The sequence below is a fragment of the Cavia porcellus genome, unplaced genomic scaffold (assembly GCF_034190915.1).
Source record: "Cavia porcellus strain 051 isolate PalLab524CR breed Dunkin Hartley unplaced genomic scaffold, mCavPor4.1 scaffold_10, whole genome shotgun sequence".
Lineage (NCBI taxonomy): Eukaryota > Metazoa > Chordata > Mammalia > Rodentia > Caviidae > Cavia > Cavia porcellus.
The window spans coordinates 55,495,025-55,520,887 of NW_026947493.1; the positions used below are offsets into that span (position 1 = coordinate 55,495,025).

The 25,863-nt window shown below is 50.8% G+C and overlaps 2 long non-coding RNA genes across 2 annotated transcripts in view; both read right to left on the bottom strand.

Moving 5' to 3' along the window:
* Window positions 1–2,569: 2,569 nt before the first annotated feature.
* LOC134477777 (uncharacterized) lies at window positions 2,570–8,312 on the bottom strand. Its single transcript, XR_010049965.1, has 2 exons — window positions 8,226–8,312; window positions 2,570–5,686 (listed from the first exon to the last, which is right to left on the bottom strand). It is a non-coding gene; the product is annotated as an uncharacterized LOC134477777 (long non-coding RNA).
* A 1,112-nt stretch (window positions 8,313–9,424) lies between these two features.
* LOC134477905 (uncharacterized) overlaps window positions 9,425–25,863 on the bottom strand; it is a 45,966-nt gene continuing 29,527 nt past the window's right edge. Inside the window, exon 4 of the long non-coding RNA XR_010050200.1 lies at window positions 9,425–10,124. This is a non-coding gene — a long non-coding RNA (uncharacterized LOC134477905). The remainder of the gene's footprint in view (window positions 10,125–25,863) is intronic.

The window sequence follows — 25,863 nt, forward strand, 5'->3', positions numbered from 1 at the left end:
CCTGGCTCGGGTGGTTGGGGACCCTGTGGCAAGTGACTGAGGGCTGAGCTGCCTTCTCCACCTGCTCCTTCTCTTCCTACCCTACCTGTCCAGGCTGTAGTCTCTGAAGGCAGCTGGAGCACAGCTGTGAGCAAGCCTGAAATTTATGATGAGATAGTAGGCGGGTGTAGTGGTGCATGCCTGTAATCCCAGCAACTCAGGAGGCTGAGGCAGGAGGGTTGTTGCGAGTTTGAGACCGGCCTGGGCTACAAAGTGAGCTCAAAGCTAGCCTCAACTGCATACTGAGACCCTGGCTCAAACACACACATGAAATATTGAGAAGCTGCCCAGGGAAAGCCCCTTGGAAACTGCAGCATAAAGGTTTCTTCACCCTGGTTTGCAGGAAGACCCTCATTTTCAACTGCCAGCAGCAAAAACATTGCCCTCCCGTGGATGCAGCCAACTCACTCAGAAGGGTCCCAGCTCCCCACCTGACCGTGGTGAGCCTGGCCAAGACACCCTGCCACCCTCCTCAAGGGCCCTGTCCCCTCTGCTTGTCACTCTGCTTGTCCGTCTGCCTTTTCCCAGACCAAGTGATACATGGCTCCCTGAGTGTGACCTAAGGGACCAGGCAATATGGGAGCTTTGAGCCCTCCTGCCTGGCTTTGTGGGAACAAGGTGAACTTCTAGCCCTCTGTCCCTACTGCACTGTGTGTGGGAAGAGGGCACAGAGGCCTTCCGGGCTGCAGCAGGAAGCCGAGAAGGATGGGGCAGGCCTGTAACCACAGCCTTTGGGAGGCTGAAGCAGGAGAACTGCGTCAGGCATCCAAAGTGGCCCGAATTACATAGCGAGTCTCAGAAACCAAAGCAGGATGCAGAGGGAGCACTGGTTCCCAGAGACGGCCACTTGCTTCATCCTCCATGCTGGGCCTGGTGCCTTCTGCCCTCACTGTCCTATCCAGGAAGCAGCTCCCAAAAGTCTGCATTGCACTTTGCTGCCTTTCTTGGCTCAGGGGAGGCTGGGAATGGTGAGCAGGCGCTGGCTTGTCCAATTCAGGGCAAGTGTGGGGAGCCCTGTGTGTGTGCTCAGAAATGAGCCCCACACAGTGCTGGACTGTGGGATCACTAACTCATCCCTGCATTTGCCAGGCACACAGTGACCCAGGCTCCAGGCAGAGAGCCACCAATGGAGCCACAGCCTAGATCCCTAAGCCTGCAGCTGGGGCCACGGGCCACCTGCCTTGCAGCCAGCCAGCTTCTCCAGGCACAGGCAGGGCTGGGGCTGGGGTTCAGACAGACACTAGTCTAGCACACAGGAGGCCTTGGGTCAGGTCCTCAGCACCCCGGGAAATAAATACGCAGCAGGAACAGCGAAGAGGATGGCCTCGGCCCACCTGGCCGTCGGCAGTCCACAGCACATATGACTCCCAGGATGGCCCCAAGAGCCCAAAAGCTGCTTGCTGGCCCGGAACTCACAGGAGCCCAGGCCTCAGCCTTCCATGTGCTGGGATGACAGGACACTTTCCAAAGGACTGTCCCCTGAGCCACAGTGGCAGATTGCAGTACCCTTCCCATTCCTGGCCCGAGTGCCCACTCCATCCTTCCAGGGTGCGCAGCATCCCACTCCCCCATATGGGTGTAATGTCACCCTTGTCACCCTGTTTACTCATAGTTCTCAAGGCCCTGCGCACTCCCTGGGCCTAGCGCAGGCTGGAGCAGCGTCCTCAGCGTCACCCAGGACTGGCTGGGAAGGCAGGAAGTCATTCCATTCTCGTGGGCTGCCTGCCTGGTGCCTGCAGAGCGTGCTCCTTCCGGAGGTTGCCGTGGGCTCTGAGCCCAGCAGTCTCTGTGCTCCAGGGCCCAGATGGGGGTGTGAGAGTGTTGGAGCCCTGTGTGTGTGTGTGTGTAGGGTTACTGGCAATAACAACCAGGGCCTTTGCAGAGCTATAGTTACACTCCAAATCCTTTTTTTTAAAATTTAGGGTCAGGGTCCTGCCAAGTTGTTAAATTGTCCAGGCTGGGCTTGAACTTGCAAACGTTCCTGCCTCAGCCTCCCAGAGTGCTGGGATTGCAAGTATGGGCCCACAATGGACTCCTTGGCTGTCCTGTGAAGGTAGCTGACAGACGCCTTCGCTATTTCTTTGCCTTTCTTTGGCCACTCCCTGGAGACTTTCACAATGGGACCGAGCCCACTTTCTGGAAGGCCTTTAGGTCTGGGACTAAGTTGACCAAGCGGTGCTGGGCGGGGTGACTTTGAGAGTCCCTCGTGACCCGCCTGTGCCTGGGGGATCAGATGTTGAAAGGACAGGTGGGGGTTCAGGAATGGAGGCGCCCAGAGACACGCGGCCTCTTTCACAATCTGGCCTGGGGCCAGTCCTGTGACTGGCCATGCAGGCAAGGACCGCCCCAGAATTCCAAGTCCTTCCTCTGAGCTGGGAATCGGGCCCTGGGCTTCCAGCCCCAGCCCCAGCCCCACCATCTCAGATCCTGCTGAGGTCCTGTGCTCCGGAAACTTTTAACACAGTGGGCTCAGGAGCTGGCAGGGGGGGCTCTGCGAGATGGCTCAGTGTTGGGAGCTGGGCTAGAGAAAGAGGGAGATCAAACCTTTCTTTAATGGTTCTTGTTTTTGTTTCAAACTGTCAGAAAATACAGAAAATAAAACTGGAATAACATAACACTCATTTCTTTTGCAGTTAAGAAATCTAGTTACCTAGCTCGTTAAAAATGTTAACCTTGCTGGGTGTTGTGGCACACGCCCATAGACCCAACAGGAAGCTGAGGCAGGAGGATTGCCATGAGTTCCAGGCCAGCCTGGGCTCCATACTGAGATCCTGTCTCGAAAATAAAAGAAAACAACAGTAACAGCAATAAACCCCCATTGCTCTGTAGCAAGCCCACGTTGGTGGACTCTCTTGCAGTCTTTCCCTTCCTCTTCCTCTCCTCTCCCCCTCTCCATGCTGAGTCACTACATTGCCCAGGCTGGGCTGGAACTTGTCATCCTCCTGCCTCAGCTTCCCAGACTGCTGGGATTACAGGCATGCAGCACCATGCCCAGCCACTGCCTTTCTCTCTGAGTCCTTCCCACATCTTTTTTCTAACACAACTGAAGAATGCTCGGCTTGACCCTTATGTGACCATGTGAAAGAGAGCGGGCTGACATCAGTGCTGTGGTCATCATTGCAGCAACTGCAGAAGGGAGGCCTCGGAATCTCCCGTCCACCGCGGGAAAGAGCAAAGCCTTCCAGGCAGAGATAACTTTTGAAGGTCGTGGAGGCAGCGAGTACAGTCAGTTCTCCAGGTCCCACCAACCACGGATGGAGAACATTCGGGAAAAAGCCCTGTCGATGCTGAACACGGACAGAGCCTCCCTTTGTCATGATTCCCTAACAGCATCCTGTACCCAGCACTTATGTTCTGGCAGGTGCTGAGGTCATCTAGAGAGGAGTAAATTATGGGATGGTGCTGGGCATGGTGACGCAAGCCTGGTGCCTGGGGCCTCAGCTGAGGACTCAGGAGGCTGAGGCAGGAGGATTACTGTAGTTTGAGGCCTGCCCCAGCTACAAAGTGTGTTTAGGACCAGGCTGAACTATATAACAAGACTATCCCCCCCTCCAAAGAAAAATAGCAGTAGAATATAGGACTATTGCATGGTTCCAAATTTCAAGCTTTTGGCCTCAAATTGTACTTCTTTATTGTTATTATTATTTATTTTTGTCTTTTTGAGACAGGATCTCACCATGCATTTTAGGCTGGCCTCAAACTCACTGTGTGGCCCAGTCTGGCAAGGTTCCTCCTGAGTGCTGGGATACACAAGCATGGCCCTGGGCTGGGGTCCTGAGCGGGGTCGCAGCGCAGCAAGGTGAGTACCCACTGCTGCCAAGGCAGGAGGCTGGCAAGGCCTGGGTGAACTGTGCTAGGAGTCAGAGGCCCTAACCTGAGAGCGGGGACCCTGCCCTCTGGCTGGCGCAGGCCGCACCCTTGCACCGAGTCATGGGAGACAGGGCTTCAAGCAGGCTTTGCAAATCTGCAGAGTCCAAATTCGAATGGCTGCCTGCTCCTTATCAGCTGTGTGATCACAGTCTTTCCAGAGCCTCCTTCCAGAGCCTCCATTTCCTCTCACTTCCACAGGGGAGCAAACGCTGAGCTCACAGTGCTGTGGGAGGATCGCCCAGGGCCTAGCCTGTAGAGAACCCCTCTCTGAGTAATCCTTTGGGCCATCATTTGGCAGATAGGCTGCAAAGCTCATTCCTGTATTTAGTAACTAGTTATTCGGGGGAGCGTGGTGGTGCATGCCTGGAGTCCCAGTGCTCAGGAGGCTGAAGCAGGAGGATCGCATGCATCTGAGACCAGCCTAGGCTATGTAGCCAGACTCTGTCTCAAAAACTCCAACCAGCCAAACAAAAAATGTAGTTAGTGTCCCAGCTGAGGTACACCTAGTCTGTCTGGGGAGAGCTTTACCAACATGCTAATGTAATAACATACCCGCCAATGGCTTATAAATCACTGTTTATGAAATTGCTAAATAATTTTTTATAGAAAAAAATTCTGTATAGAACAAATTGCACATAATTTCAATGCTCCTTTTCTCCTTATTTTTTTGTTTTTAACCTTCGACTTTTCATATTTTCTCCTTATTTTGATCTTTCTTTCTCCCTCTTTCTCTTTCTTCTTTCTTTCTTTCTTTCTTTCTTTCTTTCTTTCTTTCTTTCTTTCTTTCTTTTTCTTTCTTTCTGGCAATCTCTTGCTGTGTGGCCCAGCTGGAGATGCTCTTGCCTCAGCCTTCTAAGTGCTGGGGTCGCAGGCATGCATCACCACACCCAGCTAACATTACTGCCCTGAGATAAACAGAGCATTTATTTGGAGCTTGGTTTCTAGGGTTCTCTCTGTCACTTATCAGCCGGGTGACCTTTGGCAAAGGAATTAACCTCTCCCTCTGGGAGCCTCTTTCCTAATCAGTAAAGGAGGGAATAATAATAGTGCCCACTTTGGGTTGTTGTGGGGACCTACCGAGATAACAAAATGCTTTGAAAATTCTGAATTTCAGAGTCAGAAGATCTGGATTCCGGCTCTGCCCAACAGGAGACAAAGAGGCCGAGATAAGGAGCAGTGCGGGAGTCGGGGCTCCGAGGCGAACCCCGGAGCTATGTGCCTGCATAGAGACGCAGCTTGGTCCCGCAGGAGCGCGAGTTGTTACAAGCCCGGCGCTGCTGCATCATCAGACAGACCAAAAGAATCCGAAGATCAGACTGCAGAGACCCCCGGAGGAAGAGGGGGTTCGCAGGAGGCTTGAAGCAGCGCTGGACAGTGGGGCTGGGCTGTGGCCGGAGTCCCAGGAGGGCTAAGGCGACCTCAGTATCCCAGTGCACCAGCTGGGCAGCCCGGGGCAGGGGACAACAGGGGCCCAGTGGCGGACACGTGACTGGCGTGCGAATGAGTCTGCGCACTGTGACGGGCACAGGCGCACGCAGAGCGGCCCAGCAGGCAGCAGGACTCGGAGGGTGCCCTGACAGCGGGTCATGCGGGGGCTCCTTTTGCTGATGGCCGAGGCTTCAGTTTGCACAACACTGCACGGTTAGAAAGTGTGTCGGCGGTCTGGGTTTCACTGTATGTTTCTTCTTTTTTTGGAGAGAGGATCTCAGTAGATCACCCAAGCTGGCTTCCAACTCCTCCTCCAGTCCTCCTGCCTCAGCCTCCCAAGGCTTATTTTCTTTTAATAGAAATGAGAGGGGGTAAGAATTAAGATGTGTTATTAACATGTATCAAAATTCCCCATGATGAATGTAATCATTAAGTACTGTGAACACGTATTTTAAAAGTTTTTAAAAAGAATTGGAATGAAATTTTGCTTTTTTAAAAATTTTTCTCCTCTTTGAAATAAAATAGATTTGAAAAAAAAGATATTAAACAGAAAAAGATAAACAGAATGAAAGAGAGGATAAGCCCCATTTTACAGAGGAAGAAATGGGTGCAGAGAGGTAAACAAAGTCACAGGTTGTGTGAATATCAGTAGGATCCTTCTGCTCTTTGATGGAAGTAGTGTTGTGTCAGGAATGTCACCTCACAATCAGCCTAGGAATCATGCATCTGATTTCACATCTTCCTTTCTCATATGTATATTTTAGTTCTAGAACATCATGTTCAGAGCCCAATGCCACCAAAACTTGAGCAAGCAAAGACATGAACTGTATTCTGGGATCCAAGGCCACACATTTCCAAATCTCTGTAATACAGCCAGCCATGTGGCACCCTTGGGAGAGACGCTGGCAATCTTGCTCCATTACAGAAGGGCTTAGGTGGCTGTCACCGCATGCTAACAATCCATGACACTTTTTTGTATGAATCAGTGTAATTTAAAAGTGTTCATTAGGCTGGGCATGGTTGCATATACCTGTGGTCCCAGCACTCAGGAGGCTGAGGCAGGAGGATCACTCCTGAGGGTGAGGTCAGTGTGGGTGAACTGGAGGCTAACCTGAACTACACAGGGAGACCGTGCTTCAGAAAATCACACACACACACGCGCACGCACACGCACACACACACACACACACACACACACACACACACACACACACACGCATGCGCACGCGCACAGAGATCCAGAGAGACTCCAGGCTGTTAGTCCTGACAGCCAGCCCATTGCTATTCTAGGGGAAAGAGTAGGTCTCAGGTGAATCTGGGAAGGGAAGAGGAACCGAAGGGACAGCTTTGGGGAAGGGGACCGGCCCCTGTACCCTCTTTCCCCTCTCCTGTGCTGGGTGGGGAGAAGATGCACTCAGACAAAGGACCCAAGTGTAACTTTCATAGATTTTTTTTTTTCCTTTAGAGACAAGGGCTTCAAACTCCACAGGCCCAGGGCAGAGATGGCCACCCCACCTCCCCTCAGCCCTGTGACCCTGTGATGATGGATATGTGGATGCTGGGGGCAGGACATCAAACCCAAGTTCATTCCCTTGGGCAAGGGAGGAAACGTCCCGGGCAGGGAGGGCTGGGCCAGGCCTGGACCTGTCTTTGTTTTGTTTGTTTGTTTGCTTGAAACAGAGTCTTGCTATGGAGCCCAGGCTGGCCTCGAACTTGTGGCAATCTTCCTGCCTCAGCTTCCCCAGAGCAGGTATCCAAGGCATGTACCTGTCCATCATCTCCTCGTGTTTCACCCCCACCCCCAGGGTCCCTCGATGCAGAGGACTCAACACACCTCTACATGGTGAGAGGGTGATTTTGGGAGAATGGGTCCTCCATGTCCTCAGAGCCGACTTTGAACAAATCCTTTTGCTTTTTTACCAAAATAAGTGGCCTCCTGGGATACGATCAGTGGTGACCCTGAGCCAATGAACATATGTGGCTGGGACTCCAAGCACCAGCAGCCCACTGAGGGTAAGCGATGTCAGAACCACCAGCCCTGCTCCAAACTCGCAGCTTAATGATGTTAGGCTGTGCCAAGGGCAGGGGGCTAACCCTGACACCCAGGGAGGCTGAGGCAGGAGGAGGATGGCAAGTTGATATCTTGCCAGGGGCAATCTAGCCAGACCCTGTGTCAAGATAAAACTTTTATAAAAGGGGCTTGGGATGTGGTCCCAGTGTTAGAACACTCCTGGGTTCAATTTCCAATACTAAAAGTAAAACAAACACAAAAAAATCATTCCTGAGATGATCCCCAGCCACACGTAGAGGAGCAGAATGTGGCACCTGGGTTCCTTGGTGCAGAGTTCTGCAGACACAGCACCATGCTCTCCCAATGTCCCAGGAGGGTGGCTCAGCACAGAGACTGTAGCCACCATGGTGGCACAGCCCAGGCCTGCGGCTGTCCGGGAGGCTGAGGCTGCTCCAGGCGGGCCTGGCAGGGGCAACACAGGCAAACATTGTCCCAATCTGGCCCCATCCCAAGCTTTCTGGGTCAACACCTGCATTTTGTATTTATGTAGGGGTTTTTCTGGGGTGGGGAAAGAGGTTGAGACAGTGCCTCCCTGTATAGCCCAAGCTGGCCTTGAACTCCTGGTGACCCTCCTACCTCAGCTGTTTGTGTGCTGGGATTAAAGCCCCACATTGTGTGTCCCACCCCTGGTTTATTCTTCTTGAGACAGTGTCTCTCTATGTAGTACAGGCAGGCCCTGAACTCACTATGTAGCCCAGGCTGGCCTCAACCCCAGATGATTCACCTGCCTCAGCTTCCCCAGTGCTGGGATTACAGGTGTGTGCTACCATGCCAGGTCAGGCAGATGCATTTGAAACAGGGCTCCCCAGGTACCCACCTGTGCAGGAAAACAGATCAGCTTAAGAGGAACTGGAATTTGCCAGGCCCAGACTGGTCCTGTTCTTCCGGTCAGAGGAACCCAGTTCTGCAGAAAGGCGGGGAGCTGATTGAGGAGTTCTGGGGGCTGCTGAGAAGCAGGACACTGGGCTGCAGTTTCCCATCAGAAAGGCCCAGCAGAGCAGAGAAGCACTTACAGGGCTTTGATGAGGTGATGCACATAGGGTCAGGCAAGGGGGTCAGAGGTCGTCCACACTGCCATGCTGGAGAACGAGCCAGGCTGCCAGAGTCCCTTTGACTCTTGGACACCATGTTGAGGTGAGAAACTTTGGAAAAAATAGAGATTTGGGGTGTTTTTCTTTCTTTTTAAAATTTATTTACTTTGGGCGGCAATCTTCCTGCCTTAGCCTTCATGGGCGTAGGCCACTGTGCCTGGTGCCTTTTTTTTAAAATGTATTTTTGAGATGAGGTCTTGCCAAATTACTAAATTGCTCAGGCAGGGCTCCAATGTGCAATCCTCCTGCCTCAGCCTCCCATAGGGCTGGGATTACATACCTTTATTACATTACCACCTCTCCTCACTTCCATTTTTACTGAAATACATGTGATACCAGGTAGAGGGGACCATTGAGATGCAGCTCAGTGGCAGAGCACTTATGTAGCTTGCATAAGACCCTGGGTTCAGTCTTCGGCACCATGAAAAAGGAAAGGAAACTGGCTGGTGACCTGCATGGGGTTGGCCCGTCAGACCCTCCCTGAGTCACCTCTGAGCAGCTTCTTGGTCATGGTCATGTAGGACTCAGAGGTGTCCTCTGCTGAGGTGATAAAACTGGCCTCAGGGCTGCGGTTCCGGTCAGGTCCACAGAGTGCTAAGGTGGTAACAGCTTGCTAGTCTTTCGTTTCTAAAACAATTCAGGTTAAAGCTGTCCCCTCAGTGCAGGGCCTCAGTCCTGCCTCCCATATTTACCCTTCAGAATTAGGGACTGAACTCTGGGCCTTGTGCTGGTCGCACAAATGCTCCACCACTGAGCTACCGCCTAGCCCTTTCGAGTTTGCTTTCCTGAGTGAAGGTCTTATTCTGCAGTTTGGGCTAGCCTTGAACTCGAGGTGCTTCTCCTGCCTCAGCTTCCCAGCTGCTGGGGATTACAGGCGTGGCACACCACCCCACCCGGCTCTAGAAACATGTTACATTTTAAATAATGAAAATCTGCTTCACTTTTATTTTGGGTGTCTTTCAATTCAGGGATAGAAAAAAAAAAACCACATCAGCGACAGAAATGCCATTAGTGTAGGCTTGAACTTTGGTCCCGGGCGGCTAGCATGAAACTGGGGGACAGGACAGCAGGGAGCCAGAGGCTGAGCTTCCTTATTGCAAAAGTCTGGGCTCCGGGAAGCAGGTGAGGGACACCAGGAATTCCCCGCCAGGAGGCCCAGTCACCCGCCCCTGAGCTCAGGGTCAGGAGAGGCCGGAGGGGCCTCCGCAGGGCGCGGGCGGGGTGCACGGTGGTCTCTGGCTCTGGCTTTAGATAAGGAGGGCGGAGGGGCCGGACACCCCCAGGGAGAAAGCAGGCTCGGGCGCCCTCCGCGCAGCACGCAGGTGACCCTGAGCCCCGTCTTTCGTCAGCCCCACCTGCAGGCCCGCTGTGCTGCAATCGCATCCAGGCCTGGCCTTATCAGAACCGGCTGGAGGGGGGCTGCTGGGAAGCCCGAGGACAGACAGACGCTGGCTCACGTGACCAGGCTTTCTTCACTGCCGAAATGTAAATTCCTCAGAACTAAAGCACTGACAGGAGGAAGGCAGGTTAGGCTCCACTGGACTGAAGGTCGCTGTGGTCCCCCCATCCATCCTTGGGAGGGGCGAGGTCGTGTGGTGCAGCCCTTGCCCACTGTGCATGAAGCCCTGGCACGAGAAAAAATAAAAATAAAAACACGTTTTTAGGAAAGAAATTGCAGCCAGGTGTGGTGGTGCATGTCTTTAATCTCAGGACTTGGGAGGCTGAGACAGGAGGATCAAAACCTTGAGCCCAGGCAATTTAGCCACTCAAGGAGACCCTGCCACGGCTAAAATGGAAGAAAAAGAAAGAGAGTAAGAGAAAGAAAGAAATCGCCAAGGACTGGGGGTGTAGTTTAGTGTGAAGGCCCTGAGTTCAATCCCCAGTGCTGCAAAACATGGAAGCACCTGGCTTCTGTGTGCAGGGATAAAATGGGGGCCAGCTGTGCTGTCCCTGACCTGGCTGGGGACAGATCAGTGGCCTGGAACCTCCGGCCTCCGCAGATGCGCCTTACCCAGGGACGCCTAGGCATTGGCAAAGCTGGGGGCTGGGGCAGCTTGGGTGCTGCCAGAAGCCAGCGGTGGCCCATGTTAAACAGTGCCCTGGGTCTGGGGCGAGTCACAGCTCCTGAGGCTCCTGTGTCCTCTGAGGATGGAGACGGTAAATGGCTGCTGTTCTCCTGTAAGGATTGGGAGAAAGAACGAGAGGGTGTGGTGGCGTGCACCCACCAGCACTCAGGAGGCTGAGGCAGAAGGATCCCCGAGTTGGAAGCCAGCCTGGGCTACGTAATGAGTTCAAAGCCAACCTGAACTAAACCTTGACTCAAAAAAAAAAAAAAAAAAAAACAAAGATTAAGGAAGAGAGTCTTGGTTCATTGTTAGCACACATGGGAATTTGGGTACCACATGTTATCCTTTTGTTTTGCTCTATGTATGTGGTGCTGGGGTCAGAATCTGAGCCACACCCCGCCCTGGGTTGTGGAAAGGCACTCTCATTCATTCCCACTCTGCAGGAGAGTTTGCAGAGACCCAGTGGTGATGGAACATACTCGTGAGTCTAGCACTCAGGAGGCTGAGGCAGGAGGATCACCCCCGTGTTTAAGGCCAGCCTGGGCCACATAGTGGTTTTAAGGCGACTCTTGACTATGTAGTGTGAGCTTGTCTCAAGAATTTTAGACATAGGTATAGACTTTAAAACAGAGGGGAAGGAAAAGGTCCCTACCTTCAGGAAGCTCGATGTAGAGGTGTGGATGGACATACAGACAGATGCATCTTGCACAACAGGGTGCCCCGGGTGCTGTGGAAAGTGGCTGGGGGTGACTTCTTGGTCCCGTGGGGCCTCATCTCAGTGTGGCAGAGGAGAGAGCCAGGGCCAGAGGTTCCCATCCTACTCCTGCCCCAGCACCCACAGCAAGCCTACGCTTGTAGAGGGACTGATGTTGGAGGGAATGAAACTAGTCTAGAACTTTTCTCTGATCCCTTTAAGAAAAAAGCCAGGCTGGTGGCACAGGCCTGTAATCCTAGCGCTTTGGGGAGGCTGAGACAGGCAGATTTCTGTGTTTGTAGCCAGCCTGAAACACAAATTTGGTTCAAAATTGGAGCAGATTGATTGCAAAGTTTTATATCATTTTGTTTTGTTTTATATCATTTTGTTTTATTTTCAAGACAGAGTCTCATAGTGTATTCCAGGCTGGCCTCAAACTTGCTGTGGTCCTCCTGCCTCAGCCTCTGAAGGTGAGTACTGTTTAGCCCAGATCTTATGGACCTGCTTCTCCACTCCCAGATAGAAGGGAATCAGGGAGGCAGCATGTGGCCAGGAGCCCAGCCTAGCCCCACGAACTCTGTGCTCTGGCGAGTGACCTGAGGGTCCTGTTTCTCCAACTGTGCAGTGCATGACTGTGAGAACCGAGTTAGTGTGGAGAGCTGGCCACGGGGCCTGTAAGAGGGAAGTGCTGGCCACGCCTGAGCTGTGACCCTTGGCCAGGACACCTGTCGCGGGTTCTGTAAGATACATGCAGGGCCGAGGCCCGGGCCAGGTAGAGAGCAGGGCTGGAGGGCTCACCCAGCATGCAAGAGGCCCTGGGTTTGGGGCCCAGTGCCACAAAAAGAGACAGAGTCATAAAGCAGAGTGGCTCTGAAGGGGTGCATGCGTGGTGGGAGCTGGGGCAGGGAGGCTCCCAGCACTGCTGGTATTGCAGGCAGAGCTGCGTGTGCCGTGGCAGTGACAACGCCTGTGATTCCATCTCAATGGGAGGCTGAGGCAGAAGGATTTCAGTTCCAGCCCAGCCTCTACAGTTTAGGAATACCCTGGCTCAAAGCGAAAAATACAAAGACTAGGATGGAGCTGAGTGGCAGGGCTCCCTGGGCTTTGGTCCCCAGTACTCCAAAAGCAGCGGGTTGTAAAAATGGGCCCTTGTGTAGCTCAGTTCGGAGAAGAGGGCAGCAAGCATGGGGAGAAAGCGCACCCCTTGCTTCTTCTGGTCCTTTGCTCAAACCTAGCCAGGAATCGCCTGACTCTGAGGCTGGCGGGGGCTCTGACAGCGGCGGTTACCACACTCAGCGTGGGGACAGCAGACAGACCACGCGGGGCAAGGGTGACTGTGAACAGTTAGTGCACCTGTCTTTCCTTTTTTCATTTTTCTCTTTTCTTTTTGTTTTGGTGGCACTGGGGATATAGCACAGGGCCTTTGCACTGAGCCATATCCTTGGCCCATTTTTAAATTATTTTTAAAAAGAATCTCACTAAATGTCTGGGCCGGGTTCAAATGTGCAATCCTCCTGGCTCAGCCTCCCAGAGCCCTAGGAATAGAGATCTGTATCATTATACCCAGTAAGTGTACCTTTTTTTGTTTTGTTTTTGACATAAGGTCTGGCTGTGCAGTTCAGGCTGACCTTGAGCTTCCTTTGTAGCCCAGGCTGGTCTCAGAACTCTCAATGATCCTCCTGCCTCAGCCTTCTGAGTGCTGGGATTATAGGCGTGCGCCACCACACCTGGCTCTTTCGTTTTGTTTTCTCTGAAAGGGTTTCACTACATAGCCCAGCTTGACCTTGAATTTGCAGTGATCCTCCTGCCTCAGCTGGGATTACAGGCATGTGCTGACATGCCCACTTTACTGGTTTTTCAAAGCCTTCTTTGTCCCAAACTCTCTTGGACTCCCTGTGGCCCTGGACCTCTCTCCCCTCTGCCCAATGTAACCCCATCCCTCCTAGGACATCAGCAGAGATGTCACTGCCCCTAGGGATGGGCAGACAGCACCCAGTGGGGTGGCTGAGGGACCAAGAGCACCCTGGACAGGTGTCCTAGTGCTGAGGGCTCCTAAGGGTGGTGCTGGCTGGGGTGGGGGTGGGGGGTGAGTTCTTAGTGAGGTGTGGGCCCCCTGGGGTGGGGTGGGGTGGGGTGGTGTGGGTGGGGGTTTCTCTGGACTGTGTGACCTGGGCAGGACAGCAAGGCCCAGGAGTCATCTACACATGGATGGCACTGTAGTCGGTGTCAGGAAGCTGCGGCCTGGCTCAGATCTTATCTTTTGGTTGTTTTCTGGAAACTGCACTTATTGTCCCAGGTCCCAGGAATACCAGCCATCCTGCTGTGAGTGTGTGTGTGTGTGCATTGCACATGGGTGTGCTACTGTACACCAGTTTCAGCCATTCCTGAGGTCCTGCCCTGTAGAGCAGCTCCTGTCAGCCAGCCCTGAGGGACGGGTCACGTCTCCACCTCCGTCCCACACACCAGGCCGACTCTGCCTGCCTCCCAGCTGGGTTACAGGACCCCAGCACCACACTCTAAGCCTCAGCCAGCTCGGGTCCACCATCTCCCAGCAGCCTCTCTTACACATCTCGTCACTTGTTCCTGAGCCCCCCACCCCTTCAGAACTAGGAATTGAACCTAAGACCTCCACACTGCACTGTGTCCCCAGCTCTCTTAAACAGATTTTTTAAAAGTAACTTTTTATTTTCAGACAGAGTCTTGCAAAGTCACTAACTGGCCAGGTCGGGCTCAAACTTGCCATCTTCCTGCCTCAGTCTCCCACAGGGCTGGGGTTACAGGTGTGGCCCACCTTACCCAGCTATTCTGACAGTTTTGAGTTCGCCTCTTCATCTGATTGTCCCTGTCAAAATCCCAGCTCTCATGTCAGCAGCCCGGGCTCCTAAAGCACCCCACATATAGCTCTGTAGCATCTTAGCATTAGTTGTTTAAGTTCTTTAAGTTGTTTAAGTTCCCAAAGGATGACCTGCTCCGGTTCCTATTTTACTTACTTACTTACTTACTTACTTACTTACTGGTTTTTTGAGCAGGGTCTCTCTGTGCAGTTCAGGTCGGCCTTAAACTCACTATGTAATCACACTTGCTTTGAACTCACAGAGGTCTTCCTGCCTAAGCCTCCTGAGTGCTGGAATTACAGGTATGTATCATCTGGGTTGTTCATTTGTTTATTTTGCAGTACTAATGTTTTGAATTAAGGACATTTGGCAGAAAAAGTAAGATAATATTATCCTGGCATGGTTTTAATTTAATTTAATGGCCATGGATTTTTCTAGAGTTTGCAGGGTCCTTAGAAAATAGGCGGTGTAAAACAATTTCGTGTCTCTCATTATGTAGTCTGTTTAGGAATGTAAAAGAATGAATAGCAAAGAAACTTAGAGTGAGCACTTTGTGCTTTGAGGCTTTTGTTACTTTATAAGGTAAGGTGCACTAAACTCAGTATAGTGGTTCACACCTGTAATCTTAGTGCTTGGGGCTGAGGCAGGAGCTTGGGGCTGTGACTGAATTTGAGGCCATCTGTGCTACACAGAGAGCTGGAGTCTGGCCTGGACTCCATAGTGAGGTCCTATCTCCTACAAAGAAAAAAAATTTAAAAGATATACCAATGTTCTCAAAATTTAGGTCCAGGAAGTGCATTTGCCGCATCTGAATTTCTCTAGCCTATTCACTGAATTTCTGGGGAATCTGTATCCTTAGCACTGCTGCCACAAGTCTGAAAGTTCTTCTCCATGTCTTCTAGCAGACTGGTCTTTGAAAAGGTCTCATTTCTTGTGCTCCTTTGGCAATAGATCCTGCCTGTTTTCTGTCTTGAACTTACGATCCTCTTGCCTCAGCCTCCCAGAATGATACCAGAAGCAGGAAGACAGCGACAGCCTCCTGCATCGATGGCACTGGTCAGCAGCTGTGCACTGTGCTGTGACTGAGTACAAGGACATCACCCTGGTGAATATGCAGAAGCTTCAGGTGAGACAGTGCCAGTCCAGGGTCCAGAGGGCCCTGCAGCATGGCACTGCGCGTGACCCGGGGGCCTGTGCAAAGGAGCCTTCCAGAAGAATCCCAGTGACAGCAAGCTGGCGGAGCCAGAGCAGGCGAGGGTGACGTTGGCATGGGTGTCCCGGCATTGGCTTAATGCCCGACCATGAGCCTGAGAGCAGCTATGGAGGAGGCAGTGGCAGCCGGGGTGATGGAGGAGAAAGGACAGCAGGGGGGCAGGGTGAGAGCTGTTTCTGAGGCAGAAGTCCAGGATTCTCTCTCTCTCTCTCTCTCTCTCTCTCTCTCTCTCTCTCTCTCTCTCTCTCCTTCTTTTCTTTTTGAGACATTATGTAGCTCAGGCTGGCCTTGAACTCACTACATAGCCCAGGCTGGCCTCAAACTCATGGAGATCCTCCTGCCTCAGCATCCCGAGTGCTGGGATTACAGGCGTGCACCACCACGCTCTGGCTTGGACCACAGGGCTTAGAAGTACGTCAAGAGGAGCAAAGGAGGAGCGTGACCCCTCAGACAGAGGGACGGGGTTACTCAGTGCAGGAAGCCGGGGTGCAGCGCTGGGAGGCGGAGATCAAGACTCCCAAGTGGCCCGGGCTGCTGGGCCTGCGCTGGCCCTGGCCCGGCCGCTGCCCGGAGGTGCTGGGCCGAGCTGGCTTCCTGGCGCTGTTCCGCCTGAGCAGCCTCCTGTTAAAGCCTAACTGCGTGGACACCACCCATGACAAGCAGGGCTCCCACAGTGGGCAGAGAGACCGGACCTGCACCCAGGGAGACCCCGAGCAGTGATCGCCGCTGTCACCCAGCCCAGGAGAGCACCTGGGCCAACAGGGTCTGTGCTGAACCCCGCCGCCGCCCCTCCCACTCACCCCCCACTCCGACTGCAGCTCCGTGGCTGCAGCTAACCGAAGCCAAGCTAGACTTCTGCACAGATTTTTATTTTTCTCCTGGTTATATTTCAGCCAATTAATAATGTCCGGTGACTCAGGGCTTCAAGTAATTACTAAAGGCCATCAGTTTCTCTCTTCTCGGACTGTGCAGCTCACTCAGGGACGCTGAAAGTGAAGGAAATTTATGGTTCTGTGCAGCAGTTTCTCCAACAGGCTGTAAAATATATCAGACTTTGAATTTATTGTGAGTTGGGTGTGGTGGTGCACTCTTGTAATCCGAGCACTTGGGAGGCTGAGGCAGGGGGATCACCCCAAGTTGGAGGCCAGCCCTGGCTACAAAATGGGTTCAAGTCCAGGTTGAACTACATAATGAAATCCTGTCTCGAAAAAGAGACCATAAATAAATAAAATACATTTATTCTTTATTTGTATGTCTCTTTATAACTAGAAAAAAGTGATGAAAAATAGAGTTAGGTGTGATGGTGCATGCCTGTTATCCCAGCACTCGGGAGCCTGAGGCAGGAGGATCACTGAGTTGGAGGCCAGGTTGGACTACATAGTGAACCCTGTCTCAAAACCAAAAACTAAGCCATTTTTTAAAAAAGATGAAAACCAAGTAAGTGCCTTGTAAGAACTCTTTGAAAAGTTCAGTGGTGGTTCTTACATAGCTTTTCCTGCTTCCAGTTTTAGGGTGTGCAAAAGACCCGAGGCAGGAAACCCAATATATTTTTTAAAAATTCCTTTCAGCGCTTGGCTTGGTGGCCTCTCTTTTCTCCCTAGGTGTGAAAGTATTTTAGTGAAAGTTTCACCACAGCTTTGTAACTCATTAACCCTGTTTCCCCGAAAAGCCTGACAATGCCAGAGGGACAATAACAGGCCATCAAACCTCCCCCAATTGTTCCCTGGCTGCTTCCCTGTCGCACTGGAATGCGCTGAAGTCACCTCGGGCCCCTCCCGGCCAGGCCAGCTGGGCGGCTCAGGGGTGAGGAGGATCTTTATCGCCCTTTCTGCACTTAAGGAGGTGAGGAGGGGTGGAGGGGCTGGGAAACTGAGGCCCAGGAGCAGCTGCGCTGACCTGTGGCCGTGTCAGGGAGTGGGCACCAGAGGAGGCTGAGGCAGGAATCCCAGCCCCAGCCCCAAGACGGAGCGAGAGAGGCCCTCCTCCTTCTGAGCACCTGCAGGAGACCCAGGAGGCTGATGCCTGACACTTGGTAAGCGCTTTAAAAATAAGACAAATCCATAAAAAAAGGGAAAAACAAAAAAAAAAAAAACCTCCAAGCCAAAATAAAATACCCCCCCAAAAGCCACCCAAACATTTAAAAATAACTGTGTTTACTTTTCTGCTTTGATTTACTATTAAATGGTGCAGTTGGTTTTAACAATGAACTCACAGTGACTTCTTGTCCCCAAATTACTGAACTCTTTCTTTCTTTTTTTTTAAGACAGGATCTATCTGCGTACTTCAGGCTGGCCTTGAACTGGGTATGGAGCCCAGGCTGACCTCAAACTCATGGTTACCATCCTTCCTCAGCCTCCTAAGTGTTGGAATTACAGACATGCACCACCATGCCTCACCCCACACTTTTTTCTAATGACCCTAGTGAGACACAACATAATATTTGCCTTTTTCTCATGTCGGGGGATGGCTTGAATTCCAGGGTTATCCTCCTGTCTCAGCCTCTCAGCTGCCTGGGCTGTAGTGGTGCCACCTAAGAACACAACTACTCTCTTTCTTACAGTGAAGAACAAGTCCCATCTACACACCCAAATCATTCCTCAGATGCGATCACTGTGAACAGGTCTTTGTTTTCCCTCCTGGAAGAATGTTCTTCACGTAAAGAACGCCTTCACGTAAAGGCCTGCATCATGCAGGCCTGTAAAAAGCAAGCGGCAGAGAGACTCAGCAGCTACAGATCTGTTGTTCCCAGACACTCTCACTTCATGGTGTACTAGGAGAGTTCTCTAAGAGCAGTGTGTGGGTTCTCATTCAGGATATTTTATTGTACTTTGTATCATTTTGTTTTGTTTTGGAGACAGGATTTCACTCTATAGTCCAGGCTAGCTTTAAACTATTTTGATCCTCCTGCCTCAGCCTCCCAAGTACCAGGATTACAGGTGTGCGCCGCCACCCCACCCGGGTTCATAGAGAGTGTTTGAGAGGTCTCAGCACAACCACTGAGAAGAACAAAGCCCTGGGAAACTTCTTGAGAAAGTCTGTGGCCCTGCCATCCCCCTAGTCCTCTCCGCAGTCAGGGACACTCAGCCACCCACACTTTGGGCCTGTGGCCTGCTGTGGTCAGATCAGCAGCAGAGAGCGAGGCTGGGTGTGGAGGAGGTAAAGAAGGAGAGAATCAGCATTTCCAGTGGTCGAGGAAGAGCAGGAAGCTAGAAGTGAGATCAGTACATGAGGCAGTTGCACCCCAAGGTACCATGAGATGGGTTCCCGCTGGGATGGAGGAGGAAGGCTCTGGAAGGGTCTAGAAAATCTAGAAGGATCTAGAAGGGTCTGGCACCACCACACACAGGACCCGTGGCTGGATGCCAGGCCTTTGTGTCTTGCAACACAGCTTCTGCCCCTCTTGGAGGAAGGATCTTTGATGGTTTCCTCTCTCCTGGGGTCATTCAGGGAGCCCTGATTCTCTAGGTTGTTTCTGCCTCCATCTGGGTAGGAAATCAGCTCCCAAGTGGCGCAGACTGTGGGCTGCTGGGCCGCAGGCCTGGCTCCCAGACTGGAGCGCAGCCAAGGTTATAATGGGCGAGTAGGAAAAGTCAGGGCAATAAAGCCAGATAAGCACCTCATTAGCAGTGCTTTACTGGTGAGGCCCTATCAGAGGGAAGGGTGAGAGAGGTGCTGTGGGTCCCTGGAGGATGGGGTGCTACTGCTTCTGCATGGCCCACTGCCCGCCTCCAGGGGGCCCAGCCCTGCCTGTGCAAACAGGGTTGGCAGCCTGTGGCCAGCAGGAGCCCTCCTGGCAGAGGGGGAGGTAGCAGGTGGCAGGGGTCTCCAGAATTCGGACCCTCCGCTAGACTCACTGCAGATCACCACTCCAATCTCAAATTTCTCAAAACATTTTGGGGTTGGGGGATAAGGTCTGGACCTGCCCAGCTTCTACCCCACATCCCCTTTGAGACAAACCTGGCCAGAGTAATGTCCAGGGGCTGCCTCTCAGGTATGACAGTGTTGTGGCAGGATGGTCCTGTCACCCTGCTCAGCACCCTTCTGGGCCGAGAGGGAGACCCCAACCTGGCTCTGCAGCCATCCTCTTCCAATTCTGTTTTCTAACCATTAGCATAATCTTTATGCAAGTGAGTTCTTGCATCTGTCAATTTTATTTCTGCAGAGTCCTGATGTCTCCAAATGTTACTCAGAGATTGAATTAACTTTCTTTCTTTCTTGTCAGGGTCTTGCTATGTAGTCCAGGTTGGCCTTGAACTCACTATGTAGCCCAAACTGGCCTCAAACTCAGGGTGATCCTCCTGCCTCATTCTCCCAGAATGCTGGGATTTCAGACCTATAAAATTTCCCAGAAAATTTCTTCAATATTAAATAAAATACCTCCCTAACACTTGTGAACTGTACTTGCTAGTGAGGAAAAAGCATGAAAGACCTCAGGCAGGCACTGTGTGGTAGACAAGGTTAGAACACATCGTACTAGCGAGCCAGCAGTTCCTAACCCACTGCCAGGTCCTGGAGCAAGTCACCTCACACCAGGAATCACCCTGGAAAAACTAGAAAGATACTCACTTCCTGCCCTTCTCTGACTGTTATGGATCCTGAAGTTATTCTCTCTTAAGAAAATCAAGTTTATTTTTAACTGATACATAAAAGCATAAAAATTACACATGTTTATTGGATGATTACATGTGTTTATGTGATGTCTTGATTTATGTGTATGTTGTGTAATGTTTATTTATTATTGCAGATTTTGCCTGGCTTTGTTTGTAATTCTAGAATCCAGCAGCAAAAATGGCTCAGAGTGGCCTGGCGTAGAGGACCGCAAGTGTAAGACCAAAAACCAGCCTGGAAAACTTAGTGACTTATTGAGAGCCTGTCTCAGAAACAACAACAACCAAAAATCCTTTTCTTCTGCTGCGCATGGTGGTGTGTGCTGGCAATCCCATTCTGAAGGCTGAGGCAGGAAGATCTTGCATTCTAGGCCATTCTGTGCTACATACTGGTGCCCTGTTTCAAAACAAAAAATCTTTTCTTTTAGGTTTGGAAGACACTGAGTCCACATTCCTATGCAATGGTGCACTAGACTCTGTCTCCTAACTCGATCTCAGGACGGTGGGTGGTCCCCTCCCCAGCCCCCCACCTGTGGTCACCATCCTCCCGCTTGACTTCTTAGAGACCAGCCTCTCAGCACCCCACACGCCCGGCTCACTCCACGGCACTGCACTCCACTGCGGACCTCAGTGCCCGTTGTCACGAGTGGCCAATCAGATTCTTTCCCTGGATGCACAGAATTCTGCAGTCCCTCTGAACCTTCTTCACCCAGCCACCCTGCAGTAGGCACTCAGGTTCCTTCTTGGGAGTTAATCTCACTGCCTCCCCTTCCCCGCTCTCCTGCATCCAATGTCTCGCCCTCTGCTGCTTCATAACTTCTCTCGCCCTCCCTCTCCCTCTTCTTCCTAGGCCGCTCCACCTGGGTTATTTTAGGACCTTCCGACTGACAATAGTCGCATCCACTTTCACCCTTTCCACTCATTCCCTCCTATGGCTGGGTTGATTAAAAAGTGAGCACACCCATGACACCAGCATGACACCGGGAGGCTGAGGCAGGAGAATCCCAGGTTTGAGCCCAGCCTGGCCAACTTAGGGACTGGTGAAACCTTGTCTTAAACAAACAAATAAATGGGTGAATGAATGGGCTGGAGATGTAGCTCATAGTAAAGGCCCTGGGTTCCATCCTTGGTACTGAAGGAAAAATAAAACAAAAAGCAAGCTCCTATCTGAGCCCTCTTTCCTCTTCTGCTGCTCTCCGATTGAAGATCAGATTCCATGCCAGGCTCAGAGGCCATGAGTGAGCTGTGCCCTGTCCTCTCCCCAGTCCCGACCTGTGCCTCCTCCCTTTACCACTGTCCTGGCACAGCCCCCATGGCCTGAGTTGAGAGGAAAGCAAATGCCCCCAGAGCTCTGAGAGATAAACTGTACCCATGCTTGGCTGGCTGAGGGCTACACCTGGCCCCCTTGGATGAGCTCCCGCTCCTGCATCAGGGTGTGCCTCGAGTCAGAGGCCTGGGAGACCCCAAGATGGTGAAGGGTGTCACACGCCAGGGCGGTGTAGAGCTGGGTGTGCTCTGCACTGTCACTGGGCAGCTGTTTCCTTGCTGTTTAGAAACTCAAAACAGAGCTGAAGTAAGCTCACGGCAGAGGACCAATAACAAAAACTCTGGAACAGGATCCCAGAGGAAGCAGGTGGCTCCTGTAAAACCACAAACTCTCCTGAAAAGCAGCTTCCCCGGATCTTGCAGTGGATTTGTCCTCTGCTGGATGGAGCTTGCCGAATGGATTCACATGGGTGATGGACAGCTCTGAAGGGCTCCTGGCAGAGGGCACCGGTCTCCCGCTGGCTTCCTGCGTCCCGCTGTGCACAGCCAGCTGGGGAGGGGTGGCCACAGTTTGGCTTTCCCTTGGAGCAGTGCACACAGTGACAGCCACAATTCCCAGCATCACTTGGGAGGAAAGCGCAGAAGGGGACGGATGAGGGTTAGCAAGAGGCTATTACACCCACTCCAATGTTTTTTGGGTAAGCGTGAGACAGTTAAATGTATGATTAACTTGAATCTCTCTGATCTACAGTCAGATGCCTGCCGAGATACTGTCTCTAATGCACACAAACACAAAAGTATTTAGTTAAAGAGAGAAGCCAGTATGGTGACAGACAGCTGTGATCCCAGCATCAGGAGGCTGAGGCAGGAGGATCAACATAAGTTCAAGGCCATCCTGAGCTACATGGTGAATTCAAGGCTAGTTTGGACCACAAAGCAAAACTAGCATGACAAAACAGGGAGGCAGAGAGACAGAAAGAGAGGAAGAAACACACACACACACACACACACACACACACACACACACACACACACAGAGAGAGAGAGAGAGAGAGAGAGAGAGAGAGAGAGAGAGAGAATGCTTAAAGAAATAAATGAAAAATCTTCAAGTATCAGCTATTTGGGACTAGGATCTTTTCAGTGGTAGAACACGTGCTTGGCATATTCAGGGCCCAGGGTTCAATCCTCAGCACTTCCCCTTAAAAAGAAAAAGCTAAATTTATGTAGGTAACATATGCAAGAAGTCCTACATTTAAAATGTTCAGTGAATGGACAGTGAAAGTATGTCCAGCTCCTGGTCCTCTACCTCAGACATCCCACTCCCCTCCTTGGGGCAAACATGGCTACTGGTCTTCTATTTATGGGTCCAGGGACATTTTATGCATTTACAAATACACACACCCACACACCTGCACGCGTGTGCGCACACATACATACAGACATACACTAAATATATTGTTTTGAGAACCCGAAGGCAGTATTTTATATAATTTTATACAACAGAATCTGCTATTTTGGCAGTGCAGGAGATTAAATCCAGAGCTTTCACACTGAACTTTGTCCCCAGCCCTTTTTCATTATATTACATTTTGAGACAGGGTCTTACTTAGACTGTGCTCAAAGGAGGGATCTTACTGCCTCAGCCTCCCAGAGTGCAGCACCACTCTCGCTCCAGTGCTGATTATGAAAACACTGTGCTGATGGCCACAGCAGAACCTGGGCAGGCCTAGGTTAGTTATCAACAGCTGTGCTTCCTGCTATGTTTGTTTGACTTCCAGGAGAACCCTCTAGCACCTTGAGGTATCCAGGTGTGACAGGGACCCAGCACCACAGCTGTGACACCTGCAGCTGCTCTTTAACCTGAGCTCCCGGCTCCAGGGAAACAGACTCCTACAGCTCTAACCCCTGCTGCTTCGCAGCCTGCTGTCTGACAGGTGAGCTGGCCTCCCGTTGCCCCTCGCTGGGCCCTCAGCTGGCACCCTGTGACCCCTGCAGAGCCAGTTCAGAGGCCCCTCCAGCACCACCCGGTGACCCGCAGTTTCCACCTTTACAGCTTTGGCCTTATTTCCCCTGCTGTAGGTGAGACCAGGGATATTTGCCAACACTGTTGCTCCAGAGATGTCTATGGGGTCCCTAGGCTGTGTCTAAAGTGCTACGCGCCCGTGATCCCCTCAGTGCTAGAAGTGGCAGGGGGTAGGGGCTGGGATGCTGAGGCCAGAAGCCATCTAAGCAGGAGGCCCTCATTCAAACAGGATTTTCCAGCAGATGTGTCAGGAGGCAGTTGATTTACAAAGGAGCAAGTACAGAAATCGTGTGTATTTTAATGACTGACTACACAACAATGTACTACAGTATTAGAAACGGACAGACAAGTCAAAAAAGTATTTCCCAAGGATAGAGGGTAAAATGCATTTTCTTCACTTTGAGGTAAAGAATATTCTTAAAGCCAAATGGGGTAGCATACGCTTGAATCCCAGCACTCAGGAGGGTGGAGCAGGAGGGTTGCCTCAGAGTCAAAGCCAGCCTGGGACCTAGGCCAGCCTGAACTAAGAACCAGACCCTGTCATGGAAAAAAAATTCCTTAAAAATTCTGTTGTTGTTGTTGTTGTTGTTGTTTTAAGGATTTCACTGTGTAGCCCAGGCTGGCCTTGAGCTCACAATGATCCTCCTGCCTCAGCTACTGAGTGCTGGGATTACCAGTATGCACCGCCACACCTGAAGGAAAATTCTTAATACAGGGCCAACATAAAAGGGTGGCACAATTATGTGGTTTTAAAAACACAAAACATACTACAGTGATTGGTATTATGTGCACCCATGTTTATAGCAGCACAATTTGTAATAGCCAGATCTTGGAGACAAACTAAGTGTCCATCAACTGAGGAATGGATAAAAAAGTTGCAGTATTTTTATACAATGGAGTACTACTCAGCTATAAAGAATGATCACATTGAGATATTTATAAATAAATGGGCGCAGCTTGAGACCATACTCATAAGCAAAATAAATAAATCAAACTCACATGTATAAATACTGAATAGTTTCCCTAGTGTAAGAAATGGTAAGAATACATAAAAGTATGTGGTTAACATGATTCCCCATTATATTGTTTTGAAGCCTTATAATGTTTTCATTCATTAATTGGAGTGGTTTTATTCTGGGTTGTTTGATTTTATTGTCTAAGATGGTATGAACAGCTATTTTGAAGAAAACAAGACAATATAATAGCTAGTGCTGATTTAATATCATCTTGTTTTGAAGTCCCATCAAGCTTTTGTTCCATCTCCATTGGTTTATCATGTTGTATATTATTGGATTTTATTATATGTGATAGTATAAACAAAATTTTATATAGACAAGGAGATAATATAGTAACCATTTTTCGTTTTCTGTTAGTTGGTTCTTAATACCCTCTAATACTTTCAATCTCTTGAATGGTTTTACACTGCCTTTTTATATTTGATACTATAGTATATGAAGATATACTCAAATATTTCAAGGAAAGAGACACTATGGTAGCTACTGTTATGTCGTATTATCTTGTGGTGAAACACTACGTTGCTTAAATTGTTCTGTTCTGACCTGTGTTATTATGTTGTTATGTCTTCTTTTATCTTAATTTCCTTATTTTTAAAAAAAATTTTAATAAAAAAATACAATTTTCAAGTGAGTAACTTATACCTATAGTTATTGGAAATGTATGTTAGAAGTAATTGGTATTTATATGTCCACTGCAATCATTAATTTCCTGCTAGAATGAGGGTCCCTTTCTTCCCTGAGCTCTGTGATGTACCCGCCTGTAGCCTCCTTCATACACATCCCTCTGCACCCCAAGTGACCCATGAGAGAACCACGCTCCTCTCCTTTCCCTGAAAAGCCCTTGAGAACATGCTGCCTGCTGTTGTCTGGCTCTACGGCGCTCCATGGCCCATGTATGTGAGGCTGGCACTCCAGGATGGCATTACCAAGAAGTGGAAGCCTCTTCCTGGAGGATTTTCCTTCAACAGGGATTGTGGGGCTTTTTTCTCCTCTCTCTCGTGTTTGATGTATGGTCTTGATCTACAGTCCAAACTCACCCTGAACGCACTGTGTAACCCAGGCTGGCCTCAAACTCATGGCCATCCTCTTGCCTCAGCCTCCCTAATGCTGAGATCACAGGTGAGTGCCACCACACCTGGATTTCTTCTATTTATTCTTTTGCATTTGGCCATGTAGTGCACAAGCTTCCCCTCATCACCCTCCCACTGGGATGCACTGTCTCTCTCCAAGCCCAACGCCAAGAGGCTGGTGGACCATGGACTGTCACCTCCACAGCTGTGAGCCACAATAAATCTCTTTCTGAGTTGATTACACCAGCTACCTTGCTGCAGTGCTGTGAGCTAACACAGCATGTCTTCACTAGTGAAAAACAACTTCATGGCCTGGGGCAGAGCTCAGGTATGTAGCATGTGGGAGGCCCTGGGCTCAATCGCTAGCACAGTAAATAAATAATCGATCAACAAACACTGTAATGAAATCGGCTTTAAAGAGGCTGGCTATTTTCCACTGTGTCAGAGAGGAATGGCATTGCTCTGCCTCTCACCCTGAGGGCTGTGTGGAAGAGGGGGCACTGTGTGGCACTGTGTGGCAGGAGGCCATGTGGCACTGACACACCTCTCAGTGGGTCACAACTGACAGTGACACC